This window comes from Nomascus leucogenys, chromosome 2 (assembly GCF_006542625.1).
Source record: "Nomascus leucogenys isolate Asia chromosome 2, Asia_NLE_v1, whole genome shotgun sequence".
NCBI classification, from domain to species: domain Eukaryota; kingdom Metazoa; phylum Chordata; class Mammalia; order Primates; family Hylobatidae; genus Nomascus; species Nomascus leucogenys.
Genome location: NC_044382.1, coordinates 67,617,547 through 67,627,190, shown reverse-complemented (window position 1 = coordinate 67,627,190; position 9,644 = coordinate 67,617,547).

The window sequence follows — 9,644 nt, the reverse complement described above, 5'->3', positions numbered from 1 at the left end:
TGGTAAATTATAAATCATAGAGATTTATTTCTCACAGTCCTGACGGCTGGGAAGTCCAACATCAGGGCACCAGAAGATTTGATGTCTGCAAAGGGCTCAGTCTCTGCTTTCAAGCTGGTGCCTTCTTGGTGCATCCTCACATAGCAAAATGACAGAGAGCCAAAAGGACCAAACAGACTTCTTCAAGATCTTTTACAAGGGCACTAATTCCATTCATAAGGGCAGGGCCTCATGACCTAATCACCTCCTGACGGCCCCACCTCTTAATACCATTGCATTGGTGATTAAGTTTTAACACAAATTTTAGAAAGACACAAACATTCAAACCATAGCAGTGCCTACAACACAACTGATACAGAATAAGAACTCAATGGATACTACTTGAATGGCTGAATGAATGAAGTGAATTAATTGTTCGTATCCCCAAATCTGAGAGATATCTCTCTGTTCAATAATCTATTTTGTTGAAACTTTGCTCTGGAGTTGTACAGACCTGGGATCACATCTCAGCTCCAGTTCTTGCTAGCTGTGTAACTGAGACAAAGTTCTCAGCTTCCTTTGAGTCCCATGGCTTATTAAAGGGGAACAATGGTTATAATTATAATAACTACTTCATGAGTGTGTATGGACTCAATGAGTTAACACAAAGTGTGTAAGCCAGTGCCTGGTTCTTAATAAGTGCTCTGTAAATGTTAGCTCTGGTTATTTACATGCTGTGTTTTATGTGACCCATTTCTTATGAAATAATATTTGCTACAGGTAGAAGATGACGGTGATGGCCAAATGTGCATTATATATTTTAGTCTTCATAACAACCTTGATTCACAGTTACTATTATCCTTTTTTCAATTGTAACTGAAGTGACATGCATGAGGTCACAAAGCCAGTGATAAAGCTGGGATTCAGACTCAGGCTGACCAGACTCTAATCTCTAAACATAGTCACTCTGTCCCTTCACACAGGAAAGCATTCTCTGATTTGGAGGAGAAAATTCCTGTAGCCAAGGATGGTGGCATAGGCCATAGACATGGGGCTGGCAATTACTTAGCCTAGAAGAACAAGAGTCGGCCAACTTTGGGGACTCCCAGTTCTATCCTCCTCCCTCTTATGGCAATAGGATTAAGTTCTGTATATTAGTCCATCTTCATGAGGCTGATAAAGACATATGAAAGACAGGGTAATTTATTTAAAAAAAAAGAGAGATTTAATGGACTCACAGTTCCACCTGGCTGGGGAGGCCTCACAATCGTGGCAGAAGATGAAAGTCATGTCTTACATGGTGGCAGACAAGAGAGAATGAGAGCCAAGTGAAAGGGGGATCTGTCTTTATAAAACCATCAGATCTCATCAGAGTTACTCACTACCATGAGAACATTATGAGCAAACTGTCCCCCATGATTCATTTCTCTCCCACCAGGTCCCTCCTACAACACTTGGGAATTATGGGAGCTACAATTAAAGATGAGATTTGAGTGAGGACACAGCCAAATCATACCAAGTATATTACAGAAAACACGAATAACAGTGGCTAAAACAAGATACAATTTTTTTTTTCTCTTACGTAAGAAAAGAGCAGCCTAAAGCTTATTTAGCCTAAAGCTGGTATGGTGGGCTCCAGTTCACAGGACCAGGGTTCTACTTTTTTGCTACTTGAAAATAAGCATCCGGGAGAAGTGCTGTTCTTCCTCACAGGACCTGAGATTCTCCTCCCCCACCAAGTGTCACCTTTCTGCTGGCCTGCAGAAACTCCTCTGTCTCTTCAGGCATCACCAGATACACCAAGCAGACCAAAACAACATCACAAAGGCTCTGAAAATTAAACTGCCTTTGGAACCACAGTCCACAAAAGTATGCCAAGACCTCTGTGCTAAACCTAAACAGGCTGACTGCCTGCTAAAATAAAAGATTAAAACAGGATCCAGAGTCTCCTAACATCATAGCCAAAATGTCCAGTATACACTAAAAAGCCATGACACTGAGAACCAAGCAAAACACAAGTGAACTAAAAAAGACCATCAACTGACACCAACGCTCAGATGAATCAGATGCTGGAATTGCCTAACAAGGATTTTAAAGGAGACAGAAATGCTTCAACAATCAATTACACATTCTCTTGAAACAAATGAAAAAAATATAAAATCTGGGCAAAAAATAGTTTTTTATTTTTTTAGAAAAAGGAAACCACAGAACTCTAAAATATGCAACAGAAATAGAAAGGGCATGTCTCCTAGCCAGATCAGCCATTCAAAGAAGTGCAGAAGAACTATTCGACGATGTTCACCTAATTTCCTTGGCTACTTTCCAGCTGCAAGGAATGCTGGGAAATGTAGTCTTTCAGCAGGCACACCAATGATAGACTGGAGTTTTGTTTATCAGGTAAAAGGAAAGAATATGTATTGGGTTACTAAGCTACCCAGGTCTGCCCCTGACACAAAGGGATCATACATTGGGAACAAAATCAAGGCTCTGGGAGTTTGCATTGGAATATGAGCTTACTGTGGATAAGACCAAAGAAATCCTGTGCACATGGATGAGGATTATAAATCGTGGTTCAGGCTGGCATGATCCACAGTTACCATGATTCCTGTATGCCTGCAGAAAGACAACTTGATGTGACCTAATGTCACTAAAACCTCGACAGGCTCACCTTTTGAGGGAAGGCCATTTAATTACCTGATTAACTTGCTCATCTTAATTAACTTGTTCCTATTGTTGATAACCTTGTATTGATTGCTCTGCTGGTAGTAATTAGAAAACTGGTAAAGAAGTAAGGAGAGAAGCCCAAAGAGGGGGGCAGCACAGCACACAGATTGTCTTCCTGTCTCCTAAGAACCTACTGGGTAGGCTGTGAGCTTAGCATATTTGCTTGTCTTTTTAGGTAAATATGTTATAGACACAAATGATGTTCTCTGTTGATTATTTATACCCACTCCACGTTCCTTCTTAGAGTATGTGCCCTTTTCATTTTTTCAAAGACTCAGCTCTCATGAGCCCCACATGGCCTGCCATCCCCATCAACCACAGCTGATTGGATAAGCACCTGACCTAGACTGTGCCAGTCACATTTGATTGTTTCAGATTTCTGAATCAGAGCATGAAGAAACAGTACCAGTTAACTTTGGATGCTGAAACTATAGGATGATGCGGACTTGGAAGGTGGACAAGGTAGCTATTTTGTGACAGCCACCATGGACGCTGTATTCCTACCAACAATCAGAGAGCACTTGTCAGTTAAGTTCACCAGACTCCTAATGGCGTTATAGTTCTCCCACCAAACTTCTTGCCCCAGGGTGTATAGACTACCTCTGATTCTTTGATAGACGTTTCCCTGTACATTAGCTCACTCAAGTTCATTGCCATTTTTTGCAGCCCAAAGAGTCCCTTCTATAACAAAGCACTCTCATCACTGAGTTCTCTCTATCTTAGTTTTAAGTGCCTCTGGTGAAAATGCAAATTCAAAGGACCTATTAAAAACAACAGAGTGGGAGTTGCTATCAAATAAAGTATAAATTGCTAAACTGCTAAGGCCTCTATCAAGACCAGTGCTGGGCTAACTCTTTCCAACCCAGTAAAACGAGGCTTTATTGTCCACCACTAACATGTCACCACCTCCCCTATTGACTTCAGTCCTTTGGGACCCCCTAATTGTCATACCCCACCCAGCTTCCGAGAACTCTATTGCCTCCCAGAAGTAATCATAGTCAACACTTAGTGGTAGTTATTTTGGCTTGAGGCCATGGCCTTGCAAAGCTGGTGTTGAAGTGATGCTCTCCTATCTAATTTGACTGAATTGAGTGTTCCAGTAAGACTGGTGATGTTTTCCTTGCTTCAGGGTCCATCCTAATGAGTAAATGCTGCCTCACTTTCATAGAAGGCTGCAAATGTAGGCTTGTAAAGAAAATCTTTACAAACACTTCTTGGTGTCTTAGAGATCACCCAACACAATTACACATGGGGATATGCTGGGAAGTACTAAAATAAACCTGATTTATCCTTCACATATGCCTTTCATTTGCTATTGTGGCTTCAAAGCTGAAAAAAAAACAGAGAGATGTTTCTCTAAACTTTCACTGTTTATTAACTGAGAATGTAATGGAAGTGAAACAGCCAACAAAAATTAAAAGCAGCTTACTCAGGGATACAGAGTCATGAGTATGTGGAGCCCCATATTCTTTACTTCTTTGTCTAAAGTCCTCATATGCACTGTCTGAGTTTTCATGAGTCCTACAAACTAGAACAACTCCCAACTTCATTGAGAAGAATGAGGACATCTTTGCAAAGAAGGCAGAGGAAAGCCACGTGCTGCTTATAACACTTTGATGGCTACCCAGTGCCAAGGCTTTTTTTTTTTTTTTTTTAATCCAATCTTGACAGCAAAAATCTGGAAGCTTGATCCTAGAAGACTGAAGAGCCCCCAACATAACCCTGAACTCTCGCATAAGAGAGGAACTCTTAGTTCGTTTGCCATTAAGACAAAACCACAGACTAGGTCATTTATAATGAACAGAAATTTATCTTCTCACAGTTCTAAATGCTGGGACATCCAAGATCATGGGACCCGCATCCGACAAGAGTGTTCTAGCTGCATCATTCCATGGTGGAACGGCCAGAGAGGGTGAGGGAGAGAAGCAAAAGGGGGCCAAACTCATCCTTCTATAAGGAACTCCCTCCTGAGATAACAGCATTAATCATTCACCATGGCACAGCCCTCACGGCCTAATCACCTTTTAAAGGTCCTATCTCTTAATACTGTTATAATTAAACTTCAACCTATGCTTGGGAGGGAACAAACATTCAAGCCACAGTAGAAACCAACTTCTTTTTCTGTTGTTAAAGCAACACTTTTTTTCTTCTCTGTTACCTGCAGCCTAACCAGATCCTAATAAATACACAAGCTTCTGTGTCGACAAATATGTCTACAATGCTGTTTAAATGGCAGCATGGTATTCTAGGATATGGAAGTGCCACCATTTACTCAACCAGCCCATTCTTGGAGGATGTTTAAGCTATTTCCAATATTTTGCTATGTTCAACAAAGTATTAAGGATCTCCCTAGTAGCTAAGCACCCATGTAAATCCTTAGATATCTTAGGATAAACCTGTAAACTAGTTTATGTGTCCTTGTTTAGCTGGGCCCAGCTGGACCATCACACGTATTTAAATTTTTTTGAAACTTATTGCCAACATGCATCTCCAGAGAGGTAGTACACCAAATTATGCTCCTACAAAAGTTGCAGAAAGTTGCCTGTCCATCCATACTGTCACCCACAATGGTGATTATTACTTTTTATCTGTGACAATTTGATTTATGCTGGGATTTTGCAGCCAGCACCAAGGTAGCATGTTGTCTCTCAGTCTAATAATAATTTCCCTCTCCCTCATCATCATCACCAGCACTACCAATTTCTCTGCACTATGGGTACTAGCATCAAAAATGTTCCCATCACATTTACTTCATTTTGAGGAAAAGAACAGTTACTACCATTCATTCATTCACTCATCACACCAATATTATTGAATCCTACCTTGGACCAGCATTGTTATGGTAGATCTTGATAATGTAGTGACAGATAATACCATCCTTCCCACCATTTACATAGTAGACTGCCTGGGGCTCATAGTCTACTCCCATCTCAGCACATGAGATAGTCCCATTATCACATTCTCTTCTATCTCTCTCACAGGCATTCACTCACTAGCCATGGAGAACTTAATGGGCATTAGGTTCTTAATCCTGCTGGGTATAATTGGAGATAACCACCCTGGCTGACTGAGCACCATACCAGGCTACTCATGGATGATTTGGTTATTAGACATAATCAGAGTGTCCCTTGTATGCTAAAAAGGATACTCAGTCTCCATCCCATAGAAGATTACATTTTTCTGACTGCCATCCCTCAGATCTAGATGGTATTGTTTCCCTGACACCCAAATATCTTCAATCATACGACCAAGCCATGGTTCCCATCACTCTTCAAACTCCTGAGCATTTAAGCAACCTAAGGAAGTCAGAGCTCTGGAATCTTCCAGGAATCACAGTCTCTAAGGCAGATGGAATCTTAGAAGTAGAGGATCCTATTTGGTAATTTCTCCCAAGTCACCTCTCACGTGCCCTGATTCTACAGTAGCCATTCTCCCACCTTTGCAGCTTTCCAGGGTAGATACATGGGAGAACATGACCCAGAATCCACGGACGTTTCTCACACATATCCAGAGTCATCACACAGGTGTTAGGGCTGCAAAGAGGTGCCCAGATGTTATGGTTTGAGGTACAGAAACCTGACAACTGATGCAAGCAAACTGGGATCTCTCTGGATTCTTCACAAGACCCCCAATCTAGTCATAGAGATATGCTTCTTGCAAATTTGACAGGAAAAAATAATGTATCTCTCAGCAGCATTCCAAGTTCAAGAAGACAGTGTGTGTACATGTGAGTGTATATGTTTACATACATGAGTATGTGTGCTGTGGCAGGGGGCTCTTTGGAAACCATCTAGCAAATACAGGTGATGCCTTAACAGGTTGATATGGTTTGGCTCTGTGTCCCCACCCAAATCTCATCTCCAATTGTAATCCCCATGTGTGGAGGGAGGGACCTGTAATTCCCACATGTCGAGAGAAGAAGGTGATTGGATCATGGGGGCGGTTTCCCCCATGCCTTTCTCATAATAGTGAGTGAGTTCTCACGAGATCTGATGCTTTTATAGGTGTTTGGAAGTTCCTCCTTCTCTCTCTTTCTCCCTCTTGCTGCCTTGTGAAGAAGGTCCTTGCTTCCCCTTCATCTTTGCCATGATTGTAAGTTTCCTGAGGCCTCCCCAGCCATGTGGAACTGCGAGTCAGTTAAACCTCTACTTTTATAAATTATCCAGTCTCAGGTATTTCTTTATAGCAGTATGAAAGTGGGTTAATACACACATGTATGCCAGTTTCTATTCTGCTATTTTCCACAGGGCAAGAGAAAAGTTTTTGAGCTCTGCCCAGTTTTCATTGTGCATTCATTTATTTGTTTTTGTCTGTTCCCTGATAGAAGATAAGCCCTCTGGGAGCAGAGGGCTTGTCTATCTTGCTTGGTACTACCTCCCAATAGCCCAGAAGGGTCGCTGGCATATAGTAGTTGCTCAAAATATAAGGTAAACAAATAGGTAATCACATTTCATTAACAAAGCCATCTGTGAGGGAACCTCTATCATTCATTCATATTCTCATTCATACTGTGTGGCTGATGCTAGGACATAAGCCACAGTTAATTTTCTACCTCCACCCTGCCAGGTGCATTTTGGAGCCTAAATGTATCACCAGAGATGGAAATGTGCCCTTATTAGCATATTTTATCTGTCTCTTCAAATCCATTTTGGAACAAGGGAGGGAAATAAAGACATTTGATTTATCACTGGCGATGCAGATGAACTTAGTCCCCCCACCCCACATATACACACACTCACACATATGGGATTCAGTGGAAGAGATGTGGTTCCACTCTACACTGACATCCCTGCCTTTCTCCACAGTGCAGGCAGGCAGGATCCCACTTGACTTAAGCACATGTCTCAAGTTCACCACCTCTCCTCTCCCTCCAACACAGAGTCTCAGCTTAGACTGGGCCTCATCCTCCACGGGACAAGTCTCTCTCATCATAAGCTGGGAATCCCCAAAGGGGAGTATACCTCCACCCAAGAATCAAGCTAGAAAGCCGGAAGCATGCCTGCAGGCTCAGTCTTCTCAAGGCAATGTTGGGAGAAGGATCACCAGAGGGCAAAGTCTCCTGCAGCCAGCTCACTGATGATTGGCACCTAGGTTTACTGGGGCTGGCTTCAGGGCCTGGGATCAGGCACACTGCCATCTCAACAGATGGGCACATGGGTAGATAGCCAACAGATAATGCATGAGCAACAAATGTGTTTGTCAAGGGTAGTTTTTCCAGGCAGAAACATCAAAACAGGCTCATCTTTTTCTTTTCTTTTCTTTTTTTGAAACAGATCTCACTCTATCTCCCAGGCTAGAGCGCAGTGGCACAATCTTGGCTACTGCAACCTCCGCCTCCCAGGTTCAAGCATTTCTCCTGCCTCAGCCACCCAAATGGCTGGAATTACAGGTGCACACCACTATGCTCAGCTAATGTTTGTATTTTTAGTAGAGACAGGGTTTCATCATGTTGTCCAGGCTGGTTTCGAACTCCTGAACTCAAGCTATCCACCCACCGCTGGGGCCTCCCAAAGTGCTGGGATTACAGGCATTAGTCACTGCACCTGGCCCAAAATGGAATCTAATTCCTGAAGAAGGAGGAAGGGGTGACACCAGGGAGCATGAGGTTAGGACGCCCCTGGGGGGAAACAAAAAATGCCACTCCTTATTTTCTGTGCAGGCAAAAAGAGGGAGTGAGGTTAGACATGAAATAGATCCCTGGGGGTCTTGCTTCCTCTCACAGCTGAGAAGTTGTTAAAACCCATTTTGTGACACTCACGTAGCTGTGATGAGCTTTGAAAAAGATCTGGAAATGTGCAAAACATTGACAACAGCCCTGCGATCTTCTCTCTGGGAAATAAGGAGCTCTATCCTCATGAGCTATAAATTATGAATCTTATGACAAGTATCCAGAGGTAAGAAATGTCCATGTACTGATACTGCTTTATCCCCACTCACGGCAGACACTGCTAACTGGTTACAATGTATTTAGTATTTTCTTACCAACCCAAGGTTGTACTTCAGACCTTCTTTTCAATAGCCCATATATTCACAGGGTACAACATTCAAAAAAAAAATACGAAAGGAGAGATATACTTGAGAAACCTTCCTCCCACCCCTGACCCCAAGACACTCTGTTCCCCTCCCCAAATGGAGACCGAGGTACCTGGTCTCAGAATCTTTTGTGAGACAGCATTTTAGGAAACCAATAGCTTTGAAACGTGAAACTGATCAGATTTAGAATCTTAGAATCTAGTTCCATTTCAGAAGAGTGACCCCACTGTGCTTCAGCCAGTAGTGAGCTGAGATGGAGCAGACTTAGCTCTGTAGCAATGATAGAGGTCCAGAAAGCACTTTACATCAAGGGGCACTGCTTTGCCCACAATGACCAATACGTTCCTGAGCAACATCTGGACTTCACAGGGGCTGGTGTCCATTGTGCAGGGCGGCACTGTCAGGGCTCCAGCCTCTGCCAGCAGGACCTTTTCATGGACTATCTTAGGCTTGCTCTTAGGGATCGGGGTCAGATACCATACTGGGAAATTTCACAGGGCTGTGAATGTTGATGAAGCCTTGGGAAAGCAAGGGGCAGCAGAGAAAGCACTTGGCCCAGGAATCAGAAGAATCTGGGTCCTTTAATCAGTTCTGGTATCTTTCAGCTGTGTGACCTTGAGAACATCATTTCCCTTGTCTGGCATAAAATGAGGGGGCTGACCTGTTGAAGAGCAGTAGAGAGAGTGGTTACACCCACAAGCTTTCAAGCCAGGCCTGTTAAATTTGAATCTTCTTTACATCACCCACCAGCTTAGTGACAGTATGCAAGACACAGAAGCTTTTCTAACTTTCATTCCCCACAACTTAAAGTGAGGAGAATAATAGTACCTACTTCATGAGGTTATTGCAATAATTAAATGGGTTCACAATACATTTAAACCATGTGGCATAATACCTAACACATGATA